Consider the following 26,724-nt stretch of genomic DNA (forward strand, 5'->3'; position numbering starts at 1 on the left):
TTTGGTGCACAACTGTGCAGCACTTCGCCATACTGCACAAGCAAGCACAAACCTGCTCAAATGCAGGGCCTAAATACCAGAAGCTAGAAACTTTGAAAAAAAAAAGCTCTAAAAAGATTGAAAAATACCAATGAAGATGCTTATTCCAAGCCCTAGACCGGTATCCTTTTACCAAACCAGTCCCAATCAGCACAATTCTCTCACAAAAGTGCAGACAGGCACCTTCCAATCCATGATTGCCTGGGAAATGTGCTCAGAATAGACTAACTACTACAAACAGTTCCAGAAGCAGCAAGCCTGTATCTGAACTATGCTACAGCTACTAGCTATCTTAGTTTCGGTGGGAAGCTCTCTCTCCAATAAACAACACAGCTTCTCACGTATATCCTCCCAGCTTTTCCCCTACACCCTTCCATTCTATTCAAGCCACAAACTGGCCTCCTCACCTCCTATGAAACCACACCTGACACCAGTACCCTCACCTAGGAATAAAATTCACTTCCCATGATACGCAATCATCATTACCTATCTACTTAAATGTGGAGACCTACATCCTAACCCTGGCCCACTCTTTAATCCTAACCAGAAGAGTAACCCCAAAGATTTAAACATACTTACACTTAACCTTAGAAATATATGTAATAAAATAGTCCTGCTACATGCCTGGATTGTGCAAAATAAACCTGACATACTAGCCCTTACTGAAACATGGCTACATCCCAATGTAAAAGACTCAGAAATAATATCTCCAAACTTTGCAATAACCAGAAGAGATAGATCTAAAAAAGGGGGGGGGTAGCACTTCTTTATCCCTCTACACTCAACATCACACCTTGCGCTAGTAATATACCCATCTTTTCCAATGTTGAGGTACTAATCTCCTTTTTGAACCTCACTATATCAAAAATAATTTGCATAACAGTAATATATATCCCACCAGGTAACAATATACCAGTGTTGGAAAATATTTTATCCTGGACATCCCAAACAACAAACCTTGAAACAATAATCTTAGGAGATGTAAATATAGACTGGCAAACCACAGCTTCCAACTCCCCCAGAAATAGTATAAATCTATATGTTTTTTCTCAGCTTATCAATGCTCCAACAAGATACAGCAAAGATCTTGCCTGGCAATCCACCTTAGACTGGATTCTAGTATCCCACCCTGCTAATTACCCCACTTCTGGTACACTGCCTAGCTACCTGAGTGATAATTTGCCAGTTTACTCCCTTAGAACAAACTCCCAAAAACTAGGAGTTCACACTATAAAATCAGTTAGGAACTCAATTTTTGTCAGCATAAATTCAACATCTCCTACAGGAAATAGACTGGATACCCCTTAATGATGATGTACTATACTTTAATAACACCTTCCTTCACATACTTAATAAACTAGCTCCCATTCAAACTCAGCGCCATGGCTCTCTAAGGAATGTAAACACCTGATGAAGCAAAGGGACCGAGCCTGGTCAACCTGGAAACGAAACAAAAATGAACAAAATCATGTTAATTGCAAAAACACTACATAACAAAGTGACAAAACTAATCAACAGAGATAAGAAGTCATATTATTCTCAGCTTCAATTCCAGCATAAAATCAACCCCAGTAAATTTTGGCACTCCATATCTTCTCTACTTTTCCCTGGAAGAAATGGAGAGCACAACCTATCACCCGATGCCCCTCCATCACAAATAGCAGAAAACTTTAACAAGCACTTCATAAAATCAATTTCAGACCTATTAACACCCCTAATGCTGGACCCCCCCAACCCTTCAACCTATTCAAACACCGACCCCAGGTCATCAACTACTTCTAACCCTGTCATTACTAACCCCCCTACTCAACAAAATATCATACAGACCCCATTCTCATTTCAGCCCATACCCACTGACATAATTAAGAAACTGCTACAAAAACTAAAACCCCGCTCTGCTTCAGCTGAAAATCTCCCCCATACTACCTCAAACTGGCTGCTAACTCAGTCGCCCAACCAATCAGTATCCTTATAAATATGTCTTTATCCAAATCAGAAGTATCTACCATATGGAAACAATCTCACATCACCCACATCCACAAAGGAGGCAACTCTTTTGATCCATCCAATTTCCATCCTATATCCATCTTGTCATCCATATCCAAAATTCTCTAGAGAGGTATCCATCAGCAGGCAATGCAGTATCTATTGCAAAACAATCTTTTAACCAAAACCCAACATGGCTTCAGACCTAGCCACAGCACAGTTACAGCGCTATTATCTGTTACAGACACCGTGAACAAGGCCAGAGATGCAGGATGTTATACAGCCTCAGTATTCCTTGATCTCTCCAAGGACTTTGACAGTGTCTCATCCCTTACTTTTGAACACACTCTTCTCACATAATGCAGTAAAGTGGTTTTAGAGCTACCTCAAGGATCGTAAACAAGCAGTGAAATGGTCCAACAAACTCTCACCCTTTCTCCACAACCCTACTGAAGTCCCCCAAGGCTCCATCCTAGGACCCCTACTCTTCAACATTTTCACAAACAACCTTCACACTGCCTCTCACCCTGGGGCCCTCATTCAATACACTGATGATTCCACAATAATCTGCACTGCTCAATCACTACCAGAACTACTCTCAAAATCTCAACAATCCTTTACAGCAGTCAAATCCTGGCTAAGAAATGCCCAAAATCCAAAGAAGACAAAACTAGTACTCTTTCATCCCAAAAACATCTCCCTTGTCACTGATCATTTCAACATCCTTGCATCTGACAACACTGCCATAGAAATAGTGCAGGAAACCAAACGTCTAGGTGTCATCATTGACAAACTTTCATTTGACCCCCGTATAGCAAAATATAAAGAAAATTCATCAAAACTGGGACTCTAAATATAGAAACACACATTTCTTTACTGCGGCAACCAAAACTAACCTTGCAAAAACATTTTTACTTCCCCCTCTTCTTTATGGTACCCCTATCTTAACTAACTTACAAACTTCTACCCTAAGCAAGTTGGAACAGTGCTACAATAAAGTTGCAAAGTTTGCCACAAACTCTAAATATCACACACACCACTGTAAACCACTCCTAGAATTAAACTGGCTTGGCCTCCCCAACCAACTTGCCTTTATTCAGCTATCCACCTTGCACAACCTTATTTCAAGCCTACTGCCTGCCCTGCAATAGCCAGTCTAGTCACATCTTGCATACTAAATCGATCCCTACAATCAAAAGACAAAAATCTCCTGGCTATCTCAAAACCCACAAGAAAACCTGGTCACTCTGTGTCTAGTCTATACTTTGGAATTCACTACCTCTAGCTACCAAGTCTAGGCCTGGCCTAACCCATTTCAAAGACTCTTTAAAGAATCATAGGTAGGTACTAGGCTATTGACCCTAGGGCCTATATAAGCCTAGCCAAAAAGGTACCCTGGCTTTCGCCATCCACGAAAATTATTTTCCTGTGCCACTGTTGAGCAGAGCCACAGAAGTGATCCCCGGCGTGAATTTCCTACTTCCCAGCCAATTATCAAAATTTTTCTTGGAGTGCTAATGAGGAGCTTTGTCAGTTATAGATAGGTAGTTTGTTCCAGAGTATGGGAAGTCTCTGGGACAGGAATCTATCCCTCCAGCATGTTCTGTTTATTGTGGTGACCAGGTTTAGGTCTCTAGAGCATGTAGCTCGGAGGGACTGTGATTTGTTTAAGTGGAGCATGTCCAACAGCTCTGGGTTTGACATAGCTTTGTATGTAAGGCAGAGATAGTCTCTGAGTAGGCGATATGCGACGGAGTAAAGCTGGGGTTTTTTGAGATGGTCTGCGTAGGGCATCTGTTTGAGGCCGGTAATCATCTTTGTGATGTATTTCTGTGGCCTTTCCAGTTGCGGTAGATGTCTTGTGAGGTACATGCCAAAAGGGGCATTGTACTCTATAGTGGATCTAATGAGTGACGAGTAAAGGGGAACAATGACCTCTTTTTTTCCTGGATGAGAAACCTTTTGTGATGAGGTGTGCCACGTAGAAGGATTTCCTGCCTACTGTGGCAATGTGATTATCAAAGGAGAGACTACTGTCCACCTGTGTCGCAAGGTCTCAAAACAGAGTTTTTACCAAAGGGGATGACAATGCACTTTTTGGCATTGAGCTTGAGCATTTCTCAAAATACATGGCTCTGCTCCTGTATAAAGCCTGCCTAATGCTCCAGGTCTTCCTCTTTCTGTCACATTTCAATCCCTCACGGACTGCAATATACTAAGGCTCTTCTAACTCATTCTCTGCTTCTATACCATATCCTTAAGCTACTGCTCAGGCTTTACCGCTTCTATTCTTCTTAACTCTCTCTCGCTATATGTCGGCATCACTAACTTTCTGGCTGTTATTGCTACATCATGTATGATGAGAGTGACTATTATCATCTGTAATGTTTTAACTGTATAGAATTGTTTAGATGTGTAGTAAACTTGTCCCTGCCATAACTTCTCCTAACCCCCCCCTTTCAAAGTTCTTAACTCCCACCCATTCTACCTAGACTGCTAAAAACAGCCTACCAAATCTCTCAATTATAAAACAAATACACTTTCTAATCACATGGTATTATTCTTCTCTAAATAGTTTTTACGTATACAAGGCCTCATGCTGGTATACTATCCTACTCTTAATTCCCTTCTCTAATATTCCTATTATATATATATATATATATATATATATATATATATATATATATATATATATATCTTACCCCACTTTTGGCTTTATCTTTAAATATGGCTAGCAGATTTCTAGATGTACCTGGACCTTGTTTTACCATTACTACACAACTTTCTCATACTGTACACTAAATGGGAATATTTTTTTCTGCAAAATGTTAAATGAATGTAACCAACTGTATATTGTTTTTCTCTGTAAAACGTACACTGAATGTAACTAAATTTATCTTGTATTCTCTGTTTACATGTACATTAACAACTGGAGTTTTTCTCCTCTGCTCTCCACTGAAAATGGGTTTCTAACCCAGCTGGACTAACCCGGTTAACAATTGTCAATAAATAAATATAAATAATATATAAATATAATATATTACAACATCTTGTAGCAGTTTGTTATTTCAACTTATTTTTTGTATAGTATTTCTAATGTAATCTTTACTGTATTGGATTATGCTGTATTTGTATTGTACTGTATGTAGAGCTTTTCTCCCTGGACCTCTGCTGAAAACAGGTTCTGTAGACCCGGTCAGACCACCCCGGTAAACAAATGTCAAATAAATAAAAAAAATAAATAAATCTCTAGAGAATGTTTAACACAGCAGAAAAATAGCAGACACACACTAAAACTGTTTAAAATAGCAGAAAATTAGCCAGAAGGCTCTAAAAATGTTTTAAACGGTTAACAGATCAGTTATTTAAACACTGCTTGGTGGGAAAACCAGAACAAGAATAATAAACAGATGGCTTTAAAACGTTGAAAAAATACCAGTAAATACTTAACAGTGAAAACAACAAAAATACTTTGTAAACAGTGAAAATAGCAATAAAATTCAATTTTACAGGCACAGTAAAGCAGGCAATTGCAGTACAACAGTGTAGTTTAGTACACAGTAAATAAGTATAAAAGCAGGCGGCAGGCAATAGAAATGTACAGTAAATAGTATACATAGGCAAACAAAAAGGCAACTTATGTTTTTTGGAAGCTGAGAAGCTTCTAGTCATCTGATACTTCAGCTCACAGTTGTGGCTGGTAGTCCACCTCAGTACAAACATTTCAACATGATAATGTGAATGTATTGGTGTGAATGCATACTTTTATTCAATATGTTTTATATAGTGTGATTCTGTTCAATATACTGCTGTGTATCATTTTAATATTCTGCACCCACCCAACAATACAAATGTTTACTGTATCTGTGTTAACTGATAGTGTATCTGGTACCAATGGAACTGTTCTGCCTGAGCCTACTCTGAAGGGGGGATGGGCTTCCAGTTGGACGTCCCTTTGGCTCTAGGGCCCTTAAAAGCCAGCCACGGTATACCCTTGTTCCCTTATAGATCAAGATATATAGTCTATATATGCAATGCAAATTTATGATCAGCACCAGCTGCCCCTGTCTGAGAGGGACATAGGAGAAAATCCTTGGGGTAAACTTAGTTTCCTATGCAATTGTCCAAATTATGTTTAGATAGGGGCACTGAGGAGCTCTATTTAATGTGAATTGGGAGTTTGTTCCAGATGAGTGGCAACCTCTGGGAGACATATCTGTCTCTCCAGCATGTCCTGTTAAAGTCGCTGGCTAGGTTAAAGTCCCTAGAGCGAGTGAATCTTGTCCCATTTGATTTGCAGATGTGCAGCATATCCATTAAGGCAGCAGTCCGGGACTGCTGTGTAAGCCAGGCACAAGTTGCCTCTAAGCCGTCAATACGATAGAGTACAGTGTCAGGGCCTTTTATCTGTCCATGTAGGTCATGTTTTGAAGGCCCTGAATTTTCTTGGTGAGAAACCTCTAAGGTCTATCAGCTGCTACAGGTGTCTGGTGAGGTACATACAGAAGAGAGCTCTGTACTCTATTATTGGTCAGATGAGGGACGAGTACAGGGGTTATAACCTCATCAGCTTTGGATGCTATATCCTTACTTATGAGGTGTGCAACGTAGAAGGCCCTCCTTACCACTGTGGACACATGATAGTCAAAGTTAAGGTTGCTATCGACCTGCGTTCCCAGGTCTCTCACCACTGGGTTTGTACTTGGGGGGGGGGGGCTGTTATTAATATTGTCATCTAAGGGTCTTCTTTGCCGAAGGAGATGGTAATGCATTTTTTTTTTCTATTAAGTTTCAGTCCGTGGCTTTGGCACCAATCTTTTAACAGTGCAAACCCACTTTGAAATACGTTGGCAGCATTGGGGGATTCGGTGATCATACCCAGTTTGCAGTCATCAGCGAACTTGGTAAGCCACAGGTCATCTATTTTCACCTGGAGGGGACCTAGCACAGATCCTTGGGGAAGACCACTGGTAACAGGTCTGCTGGTAGAGGTGGAATCCCAACTTTGACTGTATGGGTTCCGTTGGTAAGTTGTCTCACCCCCCAGTTCTTTGACCTTTGCTCTCAGGCCTATGACCTATAAAAAGAAGACACTAATCAAAAAAGAAAATGAGCAATACAAATGTTACTTGGAGGTGGTCACTCTTTTTGCCAACTCACCTCTGTGGGTCTGGTGCTCACCCTCCCCCATTCTATACATGTTCCCCATTAAAAAAAAATTGTGCCTGTGTGTTGGGGAGGGGGGATACATTTTATTTTGACCACATTACAGTCAGGGGCATACAGGGGATGAGAAGGTCCTGACCGTCCCCAAGAGGGAAGAAGAACCGTACAACCGTGTTTGTGCTGGCACGTGATATGGTGGTACAGCAACAGGGTTACCAGTCGTTCCCATTTGAGTGGGACTGTCCCGAGATCAGCAGCCCAATCCCAAGTCCCGCACTGCCGGTTAAAATCCAGGCGAAACAGCGACTGCTTTGTAATTTTTGATTGGCCCGTATGCCGGTATATGAGCCAGTCATAAATCACAAAGCGGAGCCATTTCTGTTACACATTGAACAGAAGAGGCTCTACTGTGCAACTTTTTAAAATTTGCTTGTATACTAGCATATGAGCCAATCAAAAATTGCAAAATGGAGCTATTTCTGTCTTTTATGCGGACCAGCAGGCAGTTCTGCATGAAAGACCTTTTTTATTTATATATATTTTTTTGTTTTCACTTAGCGTGAAGGATCTTTTTTACCTGTCCCTTTAGAAATCTGGCAATCTGACAGACATCTCAACTGCACTTTTTGCCTTTATATTTTTGGAAATTTTCTCATAAATTTGTGGATTTCTAACAAGTCATGGAGAGTTTGTCAGAAAATGACAGACATTTGAGTTTCAGACTTCATACCCTTTAGAAAATTCATGCTAATGCAAAACCATTTATTCTCTCAACTTTCTAAGTTTGTAAGAGCAATATTTAAAAAGTGTCCATGTTTTTGGGCCTTGGTCTGCCCCCCATCATTTATGCCTTTGTCCAGATTTCTTAAGAGGTATGCATCATTTTTACCCGTGGAGTAAAAATCATATATACATTAGATATGACTCCTCAGATCTCCACAAACGTGAATTAACTAGGGGTTGTGAGCACAAGACTTGTCCTACAAGCTTTACTGTCTACTCGACGGTTCGACCACATACCTCCGCCGAGTAGCACATTGACGTCACTTTATTTTTCCGACGCCCCTCTCTAGTGTTGGCTCTCTTACGTACTTTTCGCTAGGAGACGAGATTTTTCCTGTGTGTTTCACTCTCGGATTTCTCGTAGTAAACGTGGAATTTTAAACATTGGTCTCGCCTTCTGTCGCGGCACTTCACATTTTATTGCTGGAACCCCTTTCTAGTCTCACTGGTAAGTTTTTGTTTTGTTTATTTACAGTATAATCGTACATGCTTTTTCAGTCGTCTCACCTGAAGTTCGCGGTAATTGGTCGAGCTCACGCCTCATCACTTGCTTTACTGTACTGATCCCGACCAATTACTGTGCCGTCCACGTGAAAGAAACAACCTAATACACAAATACAACGTTGGGGGAGGGGAGCTTCCATTAGAGTGGATGTAGTAGATTTAAAGATGCTGTGTGGGTGTCTTTTTTTTCCCCAAATTCCTTTTTATAACCTTTTCATTGTGTTATTGAAAATATCGGGGACACTACACGGCTTAAAGAAAATAAAATGTACGCTAGTACAGAGTTTCGATGAATGTCCATATTTTTCCCTCAAGTTTTTGGTCTGCTCCTTGTAATATTTGTGGTTTTCTGGTAGATCGGGGACTGAAATCACTTAAAAGGCAATTTGAATTTCATACCCTTCAGAAAACGCACAGTAAAGCGAGTGCTATTCTATAAACTTTCTAAAATTTAAAAGGGGAGAATTTAAAGTATGTCCTTGATGGGGGGGGGGGGGTTCCCCTATTTATTATTTTGTGCGAGTATGGAAATCTTGCACTAAGAGGTTGAGAGATACGCTCGTCTATTAACTGAGGATAAAAACAAATTATTCATCTGAGGAAAATGTGAATCAGAAGAGAGTTCCTCAAGGACATTAATTTATATATCACAATATTAAAAATATGTCCACTTTTTTACCGGGCAGATGGGCTGGTGTTTTTACCAATTTTAGTCATGATTTGAGCAAAATACAATAAATAAAGCATCTGGACATTATTTTTTATTTCTCTTTGTTTACTGTGAAGGGGACTGGTGTTTATCTTGTTTTCAGTTGAGGCCAGGGGAGAAAAGCTCAACCAACATATTAGGCAAGTAAGACAGAAGAAATAAGCATTTTGTACTACATGGTTTACGATGAAAATGCAATTGTAGGAAAATATAGCAATAACCCACGCCTGGGTGTGGGTAATGCTGGATTTACCCACGGTTGGCGTTCGCCCTCGGGACCAAACAAAGCCAACCGTGGGTAAATACAGCATTACCCACACCTAGAAGTGGGTTATTGCTATTATACCATGACATTATTTAAGAAAAGAAACTATTACTTTTCTTAAATAATGGCATAGTATAATGCCTGTTTACTGCCCTTCCGCAGATGTCTGGCATCCGCGGCAGTTCTGATGTACTGCGTGCCTGCGCAGTACATCAGAGCTGTCGGCAAAAGCAACGGAGAAAGCAAGATCTCCGTTGCTTTTTCGCTATATTAAATGGGTTTAACATAGCGAGACAGTTTTAAAATAAGCAACGGAGATGTCCGTTGCTTATTTTAAAACTGTCTCGCTATGTTAAACCCATTTAACATAGCAAAACAGTAAAAAAAGCAACGGAGATCTTGCTTTCTCCGTTGCTTTTTTTTAAAACCTGTCTCGCTATGTTAAATGGGTTTAGCATAGCGAGACAGCTTTAAAATAAGCAACGGAGATCTCCGTTGCTTATTTTAAAGCTGTCTCGCTATGTTAAACCCATTTAACATAGCAAGACAGTGTTTTAAAAGTAGAGTTATACTAATGGAAAAAAGTCCGGGCGACTGGACCTTTTTCCATTAGTATAACTCTATTTACAATGTGCACGCTGGCCAATCAGCGTGCACGTTTTGGGGGGGTCATGGTATAATATTATGTAACATACAGTAGCCTATGAATTAATTGCATTTTTTTCATGAGGTAGTTGGTTACAGAGAAATTACACAGACAGCAGATGTATTATGTAATGTGCTTATCAGCTAGAAGTACAGAGAAATGGAGCAAAGGCAGCAAGGGGTTTAGTAGAAGGTAGAAGTTAAGGACAAGCAGTTATATGGCACAGATAGATTGAGGCAGAGAGCTTGTATATACCTGTATTAAAGAAAATAAGGGTAGTGGTAACTGTCGCTCGTCTTGTGTATCTGAATAAGATGATGAGGCTTGGGTGTTAATTTCAGTAGTTTATTACACGCAAACACATCAGGATGGATGACAGGAACTTAAACTTAAATGAACTGACTGACTGCTACACACATACATGCTTTCACTCTGGCTGCTTACTCAAAATGGCACTATTATTTGCACGTGCTCAGTCAGGCACGTGCCTACAGACTGGAATGCTTCTTAAAGGTACATCACGCAGACTGATCTACAGCCTTCCTCTTTGACTAGTCTCTCTCGCATTGACAATGACAATTGAATAGTCATACAGTCATAGCCGGCCGTAGGCATAAGCCAACTAGGCGGCTGCCTAGAGCACCGCTCAAGTTGGGGAGCTTTTCCAGTATTTATTTGGTGTAGGTAGACTAGGATGGGAGCACCCGGTGGTGTGGTGAGGGGTGCCGTGAAGCCCTTTGCCTAGGGCACCAGTTGACCTAAGGCCGCTCCTGCATACAGTTATACAGACAATAATAAACAAAACAACAATCATGTCCAGGTTGCTGTGTATCTGGGACTGGGACTTGAGTTACGACCTGATCTTGTAATGTGATAGTTAGAAATGAGTTTAGCAATAGAAACCGTCACTCGGGCATGTTCTGTTTCAGGATGTTTAGGGATATTTTCAAGAACAGGAATAGCTGATAGAATGTTCTCTGAGACAGGAACATTGGACAAATCACTATGAGAATTAGAGTCTCCATTACAGGCAAGATGCTGTAACACTGGCTCGGTCACTGGTAATAAATGTTTTTGATTCCGCCTTAATTCCATTCCCTGCGATTCCACGATGTACACAAACTTTTCACAAGTTCAATCCGATCAAATCATTTTGTCTGCATCCTCACTATCTCTCCTTCTTTCAATGGATTGAGAGGTTTGCTGGTCTTATCATAGTAGGACTTTGGGGATCAATGCTTTTTCAGAAGTTGGGCTTTCACTGCTTTTGTTGTTTTTTTAGCACATGGAACTAACAACTTCTTACTAATTGGTAATGTGGTTCTGGTTTGTATCAACATAAGTCTCTGGACAGGTGAACCAAGTAGATTATCGCAAGGAATGTTTCTGAGATTCAGCAAGTTTAGAAAAACATCAGTATCGTCATGTTTGCACTACTCTTAACAGCTGTTTTGCACTTTGAACTGCATGTTCAGTAGGGGTGGCTCGTGCTATTGGACTGCAGCCTCCCCCCCAGCTGTAAAATAAAAACCGAAAAGTAGCTGCAAGTCCTGGGCATGTATGCTTTTCTCTGTGTTTTCCGAACCGCCGTCTAACCAGTCCGGATTACAAAAACAAGGAATTCATTGTAGATCCCCAGAAGTCTATGCAATTTGTAACCGCATAGACTGCAAGGAGACTGGACTGCAATGTCTGCAGTCTGGTTCACCACACTTGCACTCCCGACTTTACAAACTGATTGGCTCTGCACTCCTAGCTCATATCTCATTGGCGGCTGGCTCCCACTCCCGGCACACACTTTGGACTGAGTGCTACTTGCAAGGGAGTAATGGCAGCGGACTGAGTGCTACTAATGGCACCAGATATCAGTGCAGAAACTCTCATTCATTCATTCAGACTTTTTCCTGCTGAAACCAACAGCAAGCAAGCATGGTAGGAATATTATCAGCCTCTCTCTGCCGAAAGTAAACCTAAACCTGTGTGTTAATGCAGAAGTTCTCATTCATTCAGACTCTCTGCCGAAACCAACAGCAAGCGCATTCTCTCATTTGCAAGCATGGTAGGATACTATGCTTGGCAGCCTCTGCTGGCAACATTAAGTAAGTGTGTGTGTGTGTGTGTGTGTGTATGTGTAAAATGCCTCCAATCCAATATTCCTGGCAGCTAGAGTTATCCAGACTGAGGCTCAAACCCTGCACCTTGGATACAGGTAGCAGCAGCCTGAATTTCTTACCTACCCACCACCATTGCAGATTTTTGCCTCATAAGTTTCTTCTGAATGTGATGACACAGGCATTTGAATTTCAGACTTCATATTCTTCAGAAAATACATTGGTAATACTACACAAAACAAAACATTTTATTCTAGCAATTTTCTAAGTTTATAACATCAATATTTGAAAATTGTCCCTATTTTTGGGGCTGTATACTATTCCCCCATTATTGGCTTTGTCCTGTTTTTTTTGTGCTAAGAGGTTGAGAGCTATGGTGAGAACTGAATTCATTAAATATAGTCATTTAAGTTTCAGTATTCATTTCTTTCACGAAACAGTTTATATGGCATAGTGGAATGTTGTTCTAACTGTAGTGCATAGGGTCCTCTGTTCAAGTCTTGGCAGTGAAAATCATGGTGGTAACATAACATTTTATTCTAGCAACTGTGCTAAGAGGTTGAGAGCTATGGTGAGAACTGAATTCACTGAATATGTTTGAGAGCTGTATTCCACCATTATTGGCTTTGTCCAAATATTTTGTGCTAAGAGGTTGAGAGCTATGGTTTTAATTAAATGATAGCCATTTAAGTTTCAGTCTTCATTTCTTTCAAGAAACAGCTTATGTGGCATAGTGGTATGTTGCTCTAATCCTAGTGAATAGGGTCCTGCGTTCAAGACTTGGCAATGAAATGCATGGTGGTAACATAACATTTTATTCTAGCAACTTTCCAAGATTATACAAGCAGTGTTTAAAATGTGTCTGGATTTTGGGCTTTGGTCTCCCTCTCCCTCCCAATAAATTTTGGCTTTTTCCAGATTTTTGTGCTGCAGTGGATTTTACAAGGAGCTGAGAGCTTGAAGAGAAGTTTACTGCTGCTTATGCTGAGGTTACTTGCATTGTTAATAGCACAGCAGGTAGTGTGCTTGCTTTCGATGCAGAAGGCTGTGTGGGTTCTACTCCCACAGTATGTAGATGCATTGCTGATACTGTACTGTGTTGTACTTTTAAAGGGAGTGGATGCTGCAGTTCTGAGAATATCCTCTTTGATGGAGGTACCTAGTAACTATGAACTTGTTATCAGTTTGCCAGCCATTCCCTGTTGCAATATTACTAGCTTATCTTTTTTTTAATAAAAGTTATGTAACATAAGCAATTTATTCCTCAAGGGCGACAGGCACTTTATTTGTAGATGAAACAATGAAATATAAAGTTGTTTGCTAGCAGCAATCTCTCCATTAGTTACAGATCTCTTTAATGTGGAATTATTTAGATGACGTTTACTTCTGCAGAGATTGTGCATATTTACTGATACTGGTGGATTGTAGAAGGAGTAGACTTATGATGGAAATGTTCTGAATTGGGCAGTTTTGTCATTAAAAATGTTCAAAACAATAAAATGCTGTCTGACAACTGTACTGTATTATACAATGAGTATAATTTAATACAAATCAAATCAGGAAGGTGTTTATTGATTATCTGATCAGCTCAGGTATGCCCCCCTCCCAGTTCTTGCTTGGATGTGTTCGATTAGGAGCCAGTTGATTTTAAATCAACTGTTCACAAGCACAAACTTTTTTTGTTGCTGAATATTTTCACTGAGTCTGAATGCTACTGAAAGTGATGAAGCCATATTGAAGCAATCACTTCTCTTGTATCTTTGTTTTTTTTTTTTTGGGGGGGGGGTACTTATTGTCCACACTTAGGGAGCCAAGTCCATCGTGTAAGATTTCTGCCGCACAATTCTCCCGGCTGAACTGTACCTCTCAACTGTCCAGATTTTCGCAGAATGAATAGATTTTTGCTAATTATTTCTGGTTTGTTCCTCATAAAATTTGTGGTTTTCAGGAAAATCATTTATGATTTATGTCACTTAATAATGAGAGACACTGAGTTTCAGAATTCATTCCCTTTAGAAAAAGGCATGCTAAACCAATACCTGTTATTCTATCAACTGTCTAAGTTTATACACGAGCAACTTTTAGTACTGTTTGTTCCCCCAATATGTTTGGCCTTGCCCAGATTTCCTGCATTAAGGTTGAGGTGTGTGTGCAAATAAATCGTTTTATAGAATTAGGTATATTCAAACCTCTCAACTATCCCTGATTTTGGCTCAAAATGTTGCTCTCCCCTAATAATCCCTCCGCAAAAATGGCAATTTTGGAAGAAACGTGGAGGGTTTACAATTAATAAATAATTGTAATAAGAGTTACAGATTACTTTTAATTTAGAAATGCATGTAGATTCTCTTATTTTGTCAGTTGCTCAACTTACTAATATTAAAAAAGTGTCCCTTTTTTGACAGGTTCCCAGCTGTATTGTGAGGCTATTTTATATTTTTGCATCACATTTTTGGTCCATTTTCCATAAAACTGTGGTTTTCTGGCAAATTAGTGACAAATAATTAAAGATTGAATTTAGGAATAATGACAGACTTGAGTTTCAGATTTCATGCCCTTCAGAAAATTGATACTAATGCAAGACCTACTATTCTATTATCTTTCTAAGTTTATAAGAGCAATATTTAAAAATTGTCCTTTATTTTTGGGCCTTTGTCCCACTTCTGTTTGTGGCTTTTTCCAGATTTCTTGCTCTGAGGTTGAGCAGCATTTTCCAGATTTCTTGCTCTGAGGTTGAGAGGCATGACTGATATGTCAGGGCCATCACTGTCAGCCAGAGACATTTCAAATTGTGACATACTTGTTGTACCCCACTCCTCCATGCAGTGACTCTGGATGTGTCCAAGCAAGGCAAGAAGCAGTTATGCAGTGTAAGTGTGCAAATTATCCCCCCATCCAGAGTAGACACAAGTACTACATTGGCTTTTCATCTGTCCTTGATTTTGCAGAGTGTTCTGGTTTTCTGTCATTTTTTTTATACTATTGATTTATGCTTCTTATTATTCAGAAAATGCATGTTGTTGCAGTACACGTTGCTCTGTGTTTAAGTAACAGTGCTCTAATGACCATCAGGTAAGCTTGTCTGAGACTGTAAGATGCAAGTAAGCTTTAATAGTCATACGGTTAAAGAATTATCAACATTGAAAGCCATTTTGGTGTTGTCATCAGAGAATATTTACATAGCTAGATAACGTATAAGCCTTGGGTATTGAAATGCATATGACAGTATTTGTAATAAGGATAGAATTACAGTATTTCCAAAGTCCCATGGAGACTTGCAGTCATCATTGCAGGCTTTACCTGTAAACTAAACAGAATGCCAATCTATCATGTGTGGTTCATAACCTGTGCAGTAATCCTTGTTTCTTGTTTGCTGTTCATTTTTTACTTTGATCATATTTTCTTCATGAAACAAGTAGATAGTTGTTGTCAGTCAGCATCGCAGCAGGTCTTTTTTGGATAAGAAACATTTTTATAAGTGGGGGTAATTTGTATCACAGAGATTGCTACTTTCAGCATGTTACTTGGTACTTTTATAAAGCTGAATATAAATTGTAATTAGAACTGCAGTGCAAAGAGAAGTGGTTTGAGTTGAGTGCTTCTTATTTTTTTATACTTTTATTTCGACTGACATTCCAGTAATGTATTTAAAAGTAATTTACTTTTTCGTGCTTCACAATGTTTTTGTTTCCATCTAGATATTAAGTAAGCTGTCATGTAACTAATGTATTGAAATATATATTTTTTTCTTCTCCACTTCATTTTGTCTTGATCGGACTCTCATAATGACGGTTTGGCACCCAGGGCAGCGTATTTAAAGTCCTGGTTTTGAGCGTAGCTCTGCCCCTTTCTAGTTGGCCACTCCCCTTCCAATTGTCCCCACCCATTCAGCTGTCTCCTGCAGCCTACCTTTGATTTGAAGTCACCACCAGCCACCACTGATGTTCAGCCAAGCCATTTGACTGTGGGTGTTCAGGACTACTTGTAATATGAACAAAGTCCCACATTTCAGCAAATCTTTTGAACTGCTAACTTGTAAACTGTGCACCATTGTCAGAATTGACTCTGTGCAAACTACCATGCACTGAAAAATGTAACTTCAGCTTAGTAATGACAGTAGTGGATGTCAGGTTAGGAAGTAGGTCAGTCTGAATAAGAGTCTAATAACACCAAGTAATTTTGACCATTCCACTCTTAAGATATCTGTGGCTACTGTCGACCAAGGTAGTTCAGGAGTCTGGCTTAACTGAAGTGGTTCTTTTTGTTGATGTGGTTTGGTACCATTACAAACAGAACAAGAAGAAAGTACTTTCTCAATATCTTTTGACATAGAAGGCCAAAGTATCAGACCTCTCACCCTTCTTTTGATAGAATCAGTTCCTAGGTTCATAGGTAGGTACTAGGCTATCTGCCCAAGGGCCTAAGTAAGCCTAGCCAACAAAGTTCCCTGGCTTATGCCAACCCAAGAAAGTTAATTTCCTGTACCACTGTCGAGCAGAGCCACAGAAGTGATCCCCGGGGTGTATTTCCTATTTCCCATCCACTCATCAAGATTTTTCTTGAAGAGTGTTGATGAGGAACTTTGCTTGACATAGATGGGTAGCTTGTTCCAGAGTATGGAAAGTCTCTGGGACAGGAATCTATCCCTCCAGCAAGTCTTGTTTATTGTGGCGACAAGGTTTAGGTCCCTAGAGCGTGTAGCTCAGAGGGATTGGGATTTCTTTAGGTGTAGCATATCCAACAGCTCTGGGTTTGACATAGCTTTATATGTTAGGCAGAGATCACCTAGGAGTAGGCGATATGATATGCTGCAGAGTAAAGCTGGAGTTTTTTGAGATGATCAGTGTATGGCATCTGTTTGAGGCCAGTAATTCTCTTTGTGAGTTACTTCTGTGGCCTTTCCAGCTGCTGCAGATGTCTTGTGAGGTACATTACAAAAGGTGAGTTGTACTCTATAATGGGTCTAATGAGTCTCGAGTAGAGGGAAACTGACCTCTTTTTTCCTGGATGAGAACCTTTTTGTGATGAGGTGTGCTATGTAAAAGGATTTCCTGACTACTGTGGCAATGTGATTATCAAAGGGGAGACTACTGTCCACCTGTGTCCCAAGGTCTCTTATCACACATTTGGTGTTAAGACTCGCCTCTGTGGTAGTTCATGGGTACAGAGTTTTTACCAAAGGGAATAACAATGCATTTTTTGGCATTGAGCTTGAGGCCATGGCTCTGACACCAGGCATCTGTCTCAGTGAGGCCCTTCTGTAGGATGTCCACATCATTTGGGGACTTGACTATAGCTCCTAGTTTGCAGTCATCTGCGAAGTTCGTTAGCCAGAGGCCTTCTGTGTTAGCCTGTACTTCAGGGAAGTAGATACCAAATAGGAGAGGTCCCAGGACTGAACCCTGTGGTAGTCCACTTGTCACTAGTTTGAAGTCAGATTTGGAGTCTGCAACTTTTACAGTGTGGGTTCTCAGTGAGTCAGTTAGCAACCCATCTTGTGATATAGGGGTTTATACCTAGTTTAGTGAGTTTAGCTATAATTCCAGAATGGGGGATGGTGCTGAAAGCTTTGGCAAGGTCAAGATAGGCTGTGTGAACCACCTTACCCTCGTCTACGGCTTTGGTGACTGCCTCAAAAAGTCGACCAGGTTCATGAGGCAAGATCTGCCTTTCAAAAACCCGAACTGGGTAGGGTCCAGAGTTTTGAGGTTACCAATGTCTTTGTTTATGAATTCCATGATGATACATTCCATGGCCTTGCAGACGAGGCTCGTCAGGCTAATAGGGCGATAGTTCCCAGGATCAGTGGTGGCTCCCCCTTTGTGGAGTGGGATAACTGTTGCTGTGCACCATTCAGTGGGCACAAAGCCTGATGTGAGGCTATGATTGATCATGGTGCTTAGGTGGGGAGCCAGTTCATTCTGATGTTCGTGTAAAACGCAGCCTGGGATGTTGTCCAGTCCCATGGATGCTGTGTTTTTGGGTTTAGAGTGCTGCTTTTACCTGTGAAGTTGTGATTAAAGGGACTCTGCATTCTTCCTGTATAGATATGGGCCCTTTAGGGGGTGAGAGGGGGGGTAAAGTTAACACTGAACCTATCTGCCAGGATGTTGGCAATATCAGTTGATTCTGTAATTTTTGTGCCATTGTGCTGTAACTCAGAGCAGATCTGGGTGTTGCCATTGAGATTCTTGACATGGCTATAGAATGCTTTGTGGTTGTTCTTGGAGTCAGTGGCAATCTTTTTTTCATAGCTAGCTTTGGAGGATCTTATAAGGGATCTCAGCTTCTTGCTGAGGCTGACCAGGAAGCTCCTCCACTCATGGGATTTTACTCTCTTTTGCAACAATTTCTTCCTTCTGTTCTAGAGTTTGTTTATGGCAGGGGACCACCAGATAGCCTTTTTTGGAGGATAGCGTCGTGGTTCTCTTTGGGATAGCATGATCCATACACTTGTGTAAGCGCATATAGAGTGCATTTGTGTAGGATTCAGCAGTCGTAACTGTATTGTCCATCTGCATGGGTGTCATGAAGTTCACCACTTCTGTCTTAAGAAGCATGAAGTTGGCCTTGGAGAAATTTTTTACCATGGTTTTCTTAATGGGGGGTGGGGGCGGGATGTGGATATCTAGGGTGATTAGCTTATGGTCTGATCTGACCAACGAGGAGTTGACTTCAGGTGTGGAACACCGGTCACTCATGTTGGTAATGACTAGGTCTAGGATATTGTTGCCCCTGGTGGGGGTGTGGATAAGTTGATCCAGGGCATTGGAATTTATGAATTCCAGAAAGCGCTGAGCGAAGGAGTTGGTACATAAGTAGTTTTCCCAGTTAATGGTGGGGTAGTTGAAATTGCCCAATGTTAGGGTGTTTGCTTTAACCCTAATATTTTCCAGTATATCAAGAAAAGAGGAGTGGGAATCCTGGGGCATGGTGGGAGATCTGTAGCAAACTACAATTTGGATTGCAGTTTTGCCCAGAGTTAGTTGCACTTGGATAACCTCGGCTGCATTATGCTGAGCAACTAGCCTGGAGGTGTGGATATCCTTAATGAATATGGACACAGCTCTGCCTTTGGTGTTCCGGTCCAGGTTAGATGGCCGAAAAGTGTGGTATGAGTTATAGCCTGGTAATGCAGGGGTGCTCTCTGGAGCCTTGAACCAGGTCTCGGTCACTGCACAGACATCAATGTTCTCCATTTTAAGGAGTGCATCGAGTGAGTGCATTTTGAAATTTAGACTTCTAGCATTGAGTAGCATTACCCTCAGTTTTTGCTTGCCTGTTCCTGCTATGGTAGTGAATTTGTCATTTGAACCTTGCCTAAAAAAGGCACTATAGGGGTGGCAAGAGCCTTTGCCAGTATCCGGAATCCCAGGGGTGACAGGTGCAGGTCATCTATGGGAAAGCATCGTGGTCTGCCGACCATGTCGTCCCAGGCAGACAGATACTGGATCCCCTTAGAATGACACCAGAAGCTTGGCCAATTGTTGGAGTCAATCATTTTGTCCTTGTACTGCAATATCATTCTGGGGGATGGCAGGATGCTACTTGGGGCTAGGGTCATACCTGCCTGGGCTACAAGATCAGATAGTTCTTCCATGTTTCTCTTCATGTAGTCCAGGGAGGTACGTCTCAGGGCATTCATACCAACATGGATAATCAGAGTCATATTTGTACTTATCGTGGAGTGACCTGAGTGCATGGGTTATGTGGCGGATCCTAGCACCCGACAGGCAGCTGACAGTGACCTCCTTGTTTAGCCTGGTGAGTGGGACATTAGTGTGCCTGACTATAGAGTCACCTATGACTAGTGTGTTGGGCACGTTGTTTTGCCTTATGGGCTGTGGTTGAGTGGCACACTGAGTTTCTGGGCTATGTGTCATTTGGGTTGTGTTGGTGGTGGGAGGTTGCTTGCATTTCTGCTTTGGATGTTTCTGTTGCTTGAGCAGGTTATTATTGAGAGCCTCCGTGAATGTTTTTGTGTTTCTGTGTGTGGATTTTGGTGGTGTAGGTTTAGTGGGACTATGTGATGAGTGTGGTGTGGTGCAAGTGTTTACCTTCTCCTCTTGACTATCAAGTTCAGTCTTGGTTGGAGAGAGCTTTACCTCCAGTTTGGCTAGATAAGTGCATCTCTCACAGGTTGTAGTGTTGGGTGGTAGGAGGAGAGGGTTGTGTGTGTGTACATGAGGCAATTGCTACATTGCCCCAAGATGCCCAGATTCATCAGATAGACAGGAGAGAACACTGGGAACTGACCCTTGGACATGCCTGAATAAAAAAAATATTTTCCTCTAGACAAGTGAGGAAAGTAAGTAAAAGAGCTGTTTTTCACTAAGCAAGTGAGGAAAGTAAGTACCAAAACTGTTTTCCTCTAGGTAATGAGGAAGGGTGAGTGCTGTAGTAATTTGTAGTTTATTTAGTGCTTACAAGTTCTGAACAAGTGCTGAGCACGGATAAGCAAATTCAAGTGCTAAAATTAAGAATCTGTATCTGGATCTTGTTGTAGATGGGCTACGTAGTGCTTCCACTTCCACTGATAAGCTACAAGGCTTCCCTCCAACACAGAAAGGCTTGTAGGCACAGAAGCTTACAAACAGTCCTGGATATGCAGCAAATCTGTATCTGGACTAAACTAGTTACAGGGAAGGTAGGAAGCAAGCGCAAATGCAGGCTTTTAAAGTGGGTGGCCATGATGCAAGATTTTAATGTACTGTTGTTGCAAGGGTTTTGGAACAGTCACTTTTGACCTTTCATAATACTGTCTTCCATCAAAATCTCGTGTCTGTAGGGAAAATAATGCTACAAGTCTACTGGTAAACAAGATTGCTTTGACGGCCACCCTTGACTGATAAAGTTGGTGATCTGAAGAGGTCTGAGTTCTAAGCTTATCGAGATGTGGAGAAGAAAGATTTCTCACTTCCATGACTTCAGAATCGGGTTTCTCATTCTCATGCTGTTCAGTGGTTTTCCTGGGCAATCTGGATAAAGTATCAGCAAGATAAAGAAATTTGCCTTTAGTATAATTAAGATTGAAATTGTACTTTTGCAATCTGAACATCATACTTTGCAATCTCACAGGAGCTGTGTGCATTGACTTTCTCAAAATAGTGACTAGAGGTTGGTGGTCAGTCTCAATTTGGATATGTCAGCCATAAATATAATCATGAAACTTCGAACATCCAAACACAATTGCCAAGAGCTCTCTCAATCTGGGCATACTGCATCTCAACTCGGGTAAGAGTTCTCGATGCATAGGCTACTGGTCTACCCTCTTGAGGAATGACTGCACCAAGACCAAACTTAGAAGCATCACAGGAAAGAGTTACTGGTTTGTGAACATCATAGTATCTTAAAGTAGGTGGAGGGGCAATTTTCTTTTCAGGACATAAAGTGCTCCTTTGGTGGTGTTCTAACCAGGATACATCTTTGTATGTCAGCTCTCTTAGCAGTGCTGAAAGTTGACTCAAATATGGAATGAACTTATCTAAATAGTTGACCATGCCAAGAAAACGTTGTAGGGCTTGGACATTGTCTGGAGCTGGCATTTCAAGAATTGCTGTTTGCTTGGAAGGATCTAGTTGTAAGCCTGAACTGGTAAACAAATGACCCACATAAGTAACTTCTCATAGCCTGAATTTGCATTTCTGAGGATTCAGCTTAAGATTCAATTCACAAGCATGTTCCAGAACTTTCCTGAGGTTTCTATCATGTTCGACTTCACCACTGCCTCCTACAAGAATATCATCCTACTATAATGGCACATGGCTAGCCAGAAAAAAATTGCTCCATTGCACGTTGAAAGACCACTGGCAGAATGTATTCCAAATAGTATTCTCAAGAATTTATATCTTTCAAATGGTCTACTGAATGTGGTTAGCAATGAAGATTTTCGATTTAAGCAAAATGTGCCAAAATGAACTTTTTGCATCTAAGAAAGCAAAAACAGTGGCATTTAGTATGAGGGCAGCAACTTCCTCGACTATTCGCATAGGATGATGTCATTTTAGTGCTTTGTTCAAATCTCTTGGATCAATACATATTCTAATATAATCTGAGCTTTTCTTGTGAACTACTACCATGGAAGATACCCATTCAGTTGATTCTTCTACTGGGCAAATTACTCCTAGCTGTACCATTCTCATTGACTCTGTTCTGCATAGCTACTAGAACTTTCCATGCTGGTCTGATAACTGGGCTTACCTCTTGGTCTGACCTCATGGAGTACACAACTGGGAGTTTGCCTTGTTTGTCTTCAAAAGTATCATCGTACTCAGAAAAAATAGTTTGTGCGAAATTTAAGCTGCTGCCATTTATGCTTACATGGTGGACTTCTTTAGTAAATGAAATTAGTCTGATTTCCAAACTGTCGCTGAGGCCAAATAATGACTGCACGTGTCTCTTGACTGTCTAAAACTACAAGTCATAGCTGTTCCCAGCAGAGTAACATGAAAGCACTACTGAACCTTCATAAGGAACAAGCTTCGCACAGTTTGCCAAATCAAGTTGTGTTTCAGCTTTTACTCTAGCAAATGTTTCTGCTTGATATAGCATTGCACTTTGAACCAGTATCTACTTTGAGTTCTGTGCATCTCCCATTAGTCTGAACAATACAAAATATTTCACTTTTTGCCCACAAATCTACTGCATTGACTGTTTCACCAAGCACAGACACACCATCAACATAAAAACTAGGGTTGCAGCTTTCTAATTGATGAACTTGCTTCTTTGTTTTGTATGCTGTCTTTTAATAAAATAATGAGCCTTATTTGATTTACAAAACCTTTTGAAATGATTCCACTTTTTACATGAATGGCACTGCTGACCAAAAGTGAAGCGCTTTTCTCATTTGCGTTCATGGTTACCACCACAATTACAACAGTTGACTATGAGATTGCCTACAGGTTTTGCTGAATCACCCCACTGCTTTACTGAGCGTGCCCTGGGTTTTACTGAAGTTGCTCTGGGTTTCATAGGAACCACACCCTTGGGTCTGTATCTTTTAACCTCATGCTGCATACTACCAACATTAGCACTCATTTATAAGCATATTCATGTGCTTTTCTGTGAGTTCATATATCTGACAAATGTTTGTGGTCTTGTTTAAAGTTAAGTCAGTCTCGAAACAAAACCTTTCACAATGCATCATTAACACTACACACAAGCCTGTCTTTTATCAACTCATCTCTGATAATCATATCTGCACATTTTAGCCTTATTTTTCAAGCCTGTTCTATATCCTGCAAAAGTTTCACCAGGCTTTTGATATCTTCTGTAAAATAAGTACCTTTCCATTGTAATTTTCATTGGGGGGGGGTACGCATTTCCCTAAATTTACGTTGTAAGCACTTGGGGTCTTCCTGTGTTTCAGCTGGTACAACAATATGGCTGTTCCCCCTCCTCTGCAACCACAGCAGGTGCATACACAAATGAACGCTCTCTGTCAGTGGCTTCTAAATCGGCTAAATTTAAGCAGAATAAATGCTTTTGTATGTGTGTCTTTGTCAAAAAAAGCAGCCTGTATGAAAATACCATATTCTTGCTCAAACACTACAGTTTTTTGTAATATTGTTATCAAACACAAATGGACCAGGTTTACGAAATCCTTTTGCCATGCCAACAAATTATGTTTAAACACAGTACAATCTTAGCCCTTGTAATTATATGCGAACATGCACACACACCAAGTACGTGTAATATTCAAATGCACAATAAACTCTTTGAAAGGCTGTACTTTGCGAAATAACTGTACACAATCGCCAACAGTTTGCACACTTTGAATAATTTGAATAGCTTTAGTTAACATGAAAAAGTAGTACATAGCAAAAAAATTAGTAATTTATCTTTTTTTACACACTTTATGCAATTCGGATACCGTTTCAAAATGTTTCATACTTCAAATATTTTTATCAATATGTCGCAGTTTTGGACATTCCATTTTACTTAGAAATTCATTTTGAATGCATCATTGTATGTTTGTTGTGTCAAAAATCATTTAAGCGAGTTTTAGTACCTGGAAATTTGTTTCAGACTTGTTTGTGAGTTGTTTGAGCTTCGGATGATCCACTCGTATATTCCTCCATTTCTATCTGCGTGCCTCATGGTTTTGACTCTGGATCCCATTCTTGGCACCATGTTGCTTGTCTTGTGTATGTGAATAAGACGATGATGCTTGGGTGTTCGTTTGAGTAGGTTATTACACACAAACACATCAGGATGGATGGCAAGAACATTAAACTTAAACGAACTAACTGAATGACTACTACACACGCATGCTTTCACTCTGGCTGCTCACTCAAAATGGCACTCTTGCTTGCACATGCTCAGTACTTATGCACATGCCCACTGACTGGAATGCTTCTTAAAGGTTCGTCTCACACACGCAGATCTACCTGAGAAAAGCAGGTTTTGTTGGGAGAGTAAGTAGGTAGAAAGTGGAGTGACTGTGTAGAAGGATAAAGGAAGTGACAGTTGTGGGATACTTTACAGTGATATTTCTTGGTGATAAGAGATATAAAGTTACATGCGTAAGATTAGGGTACAGAGTGTAAATTTGATGGTAGAGTTTAGGTTGAGTATTACAAGAGCATATCCAGAGAACATACTAAACCAAGGAGACACAGAGATGAGGATGAGGCATTAGTCATAAGCATCATGATTGCCACATTACATCATCAAGCGATTCGGCTTCTGTACAGCATTAATAGTTGGAGACGTTAAGTGTGGTAAATTTATAGGTAGTTATCCATTGTCCTTGTAGCATTAACAGCTGGCTTTCTCAATGATTTTTGTCTTTTTGAAGTCCTTTAACGTGGATGTTTGATTTTACTAGGCAAATAATGACAGGCAGCAGGTTCTAGTCAGGAAAAAAGGCTTTTTCTCCTGTTCTATTTTTGAAGGGTGGTCTGACCAAGTGTCATTGTCAACTCTTTCACAGAGAGTAGGTTTGTTTCCTGAATGTAAATTTATTTCTAAGAGGTGGATAGTAGCCCAATTTTGGTCATTTTAAAGAGGACGCCGTTGAGATATGAATCCCTGTCAGGTAGGTATAGGTAGTCAACGCAGTTTGAGTAATGAGGTTGCAGTGGTGGGTCTCTGGGTTTGCCAGCAGGGCAATTCAGATACATTTTCTTTTTGTAATTAGGATTCTTTGTGCACTGTAAGACGAATGTAGAGATAGTAACGGAAGACTGTGTTCAAGTATGGGTAGTAGAACTTTCTTGACGATTGCCGTCTTGATTGCAGGTGATAGTAGGGGAGAGATGTTGTAGCTCAAGTTGGCATAGAGAACTTTACTTGTAATGTCTGTTTCTCTGTATGGGTTGTGAACGAAGAGTCGGCCCCAAGTGTTTCCATCCTGTAACATTGGGGATGGTGTTACCCATAGTGTTTTTAATCAATTTGATTGATAAGTTGGCTGATTTTCTTTTTGTTGGGGGGGGGGTGGTTGTAGGGTTGTAAAGAACATTCCATTAGTTTTAGATGGGTTGAGTAGCAGCTTTTTGGAATATGTCCAGTAGCAAGTTTAGTGAACTTTGTCATGCTTGCAGGTCTGCTTGGGATTTATTAGCATCCAAGAGTAATTTATTGTCTGGATAGAGTGTAACTGAGAGCTGGTAGGTCACCTGTGATTTTACTGATAAATAAAAGAGAAGGGCACTCGGGACTGATCCTTGTGGAACTCCAGTATTTAATAGAACTCTTTTTCTTTTTAATTTCTCTAAATCTTTTGGGTTTCTAATATTATGGAAATGGACCCCATTCCTAAGTCAAAGTACGATCAAACTTCATGAAATTAGTATTGTCTCACTCTTTGATGTCGGCCAAATGTTCTCTTCGCAACTCCCACAATGTGCCCAGTAAGGACTCCTGCAATTTGTGTGGAGTTGCATGTATTGGTAGCATATCTAAATATTATTGTAGACTCTCTTTTTATTATTTATTTTTTTTTTTTTAAAGACCCGTTGCTCCTACTACCATTGGAACTATCTGGGTATCTTTCTTTCACATTGCTCTTATTTCTGCTTGCAAATCCTGATATTTTATGACTTTGTGCCTCTGTGTGCACAGGACACTGTAGTCACTAGGTGTGACAATTTCACTGATCAATGCTACTTTTGTCTTCTTTTCCTGGACCACTATATCCAGTTTTCTAGCATCTGTCTTTTGAACTGTTGGTAATGGATGATCCCATGTGATGCAAACTTCATCTTTTTCTATGATGCTTTGTGGCTCGTGTTTCCAGTGTTTTTCATCCACTTCAGTACCATAATGTTTGCACAATCCCCAGTGCAACAGTCTTGCCACATTATTATGCTTTTCACTATACTGTCCTTCTGCCATTAGTATGTCACAACCAGCAACGAGGTGTGCAACTGTTTCCAATTCTGTTTTGCAAAACCTACATTTGTCTGTTTCTCCATCATGTTCAATGGAGTTTGTAAGCTAACACGTATGTAGCCCACTATCTTGTGCCGCCAATATTAATCTTTCATCTCTTGGTTTGAATTCCCCTCTT

General features: G+C 40.4%; 1 protein-coding gene across 2 annotated transcripts in view; it reads left to right on the top strand.

The window, feature by feature from the left end:
* The window catches only part of LOC122791701, a 775,633-nt gene that overhangs the window by 52,922 nt on the left and 695,987 nt on the right, over positions 1 to 26,724 (top strand). Inside the window, exon 1 of one of the 2 annotated variants that reach the window (XM_044059598.1) lies at positions 8,260 to 8,422. The exons of the other annotated variant lie outside the window; for it this stretch is intronic. The gene's annotated coding sequence lies outside the window, so the exon portion shown is untranslated. Of the gene's footprint in view, positions 1 to 8,259; positions 8,423 to 26,724 lie in introns of those variants that run through there. 2 annotated transcript variants of the gene reach the window in all.

Source organism: Protopterus annectens, chromosome 17.part0 (genome assembly GCF_019279795.1).
Source record: "Protopterus annectens isolate FY-2018-M chromosome 17.part0, PAN1.0, whole genome shotgun sequence".
NCBI classification, from domain to species: Eukaryota; Metazoa; Chordata; order Ceratodontiformes; family Protopteridae; genus Protopterus; species Protopterus annectens.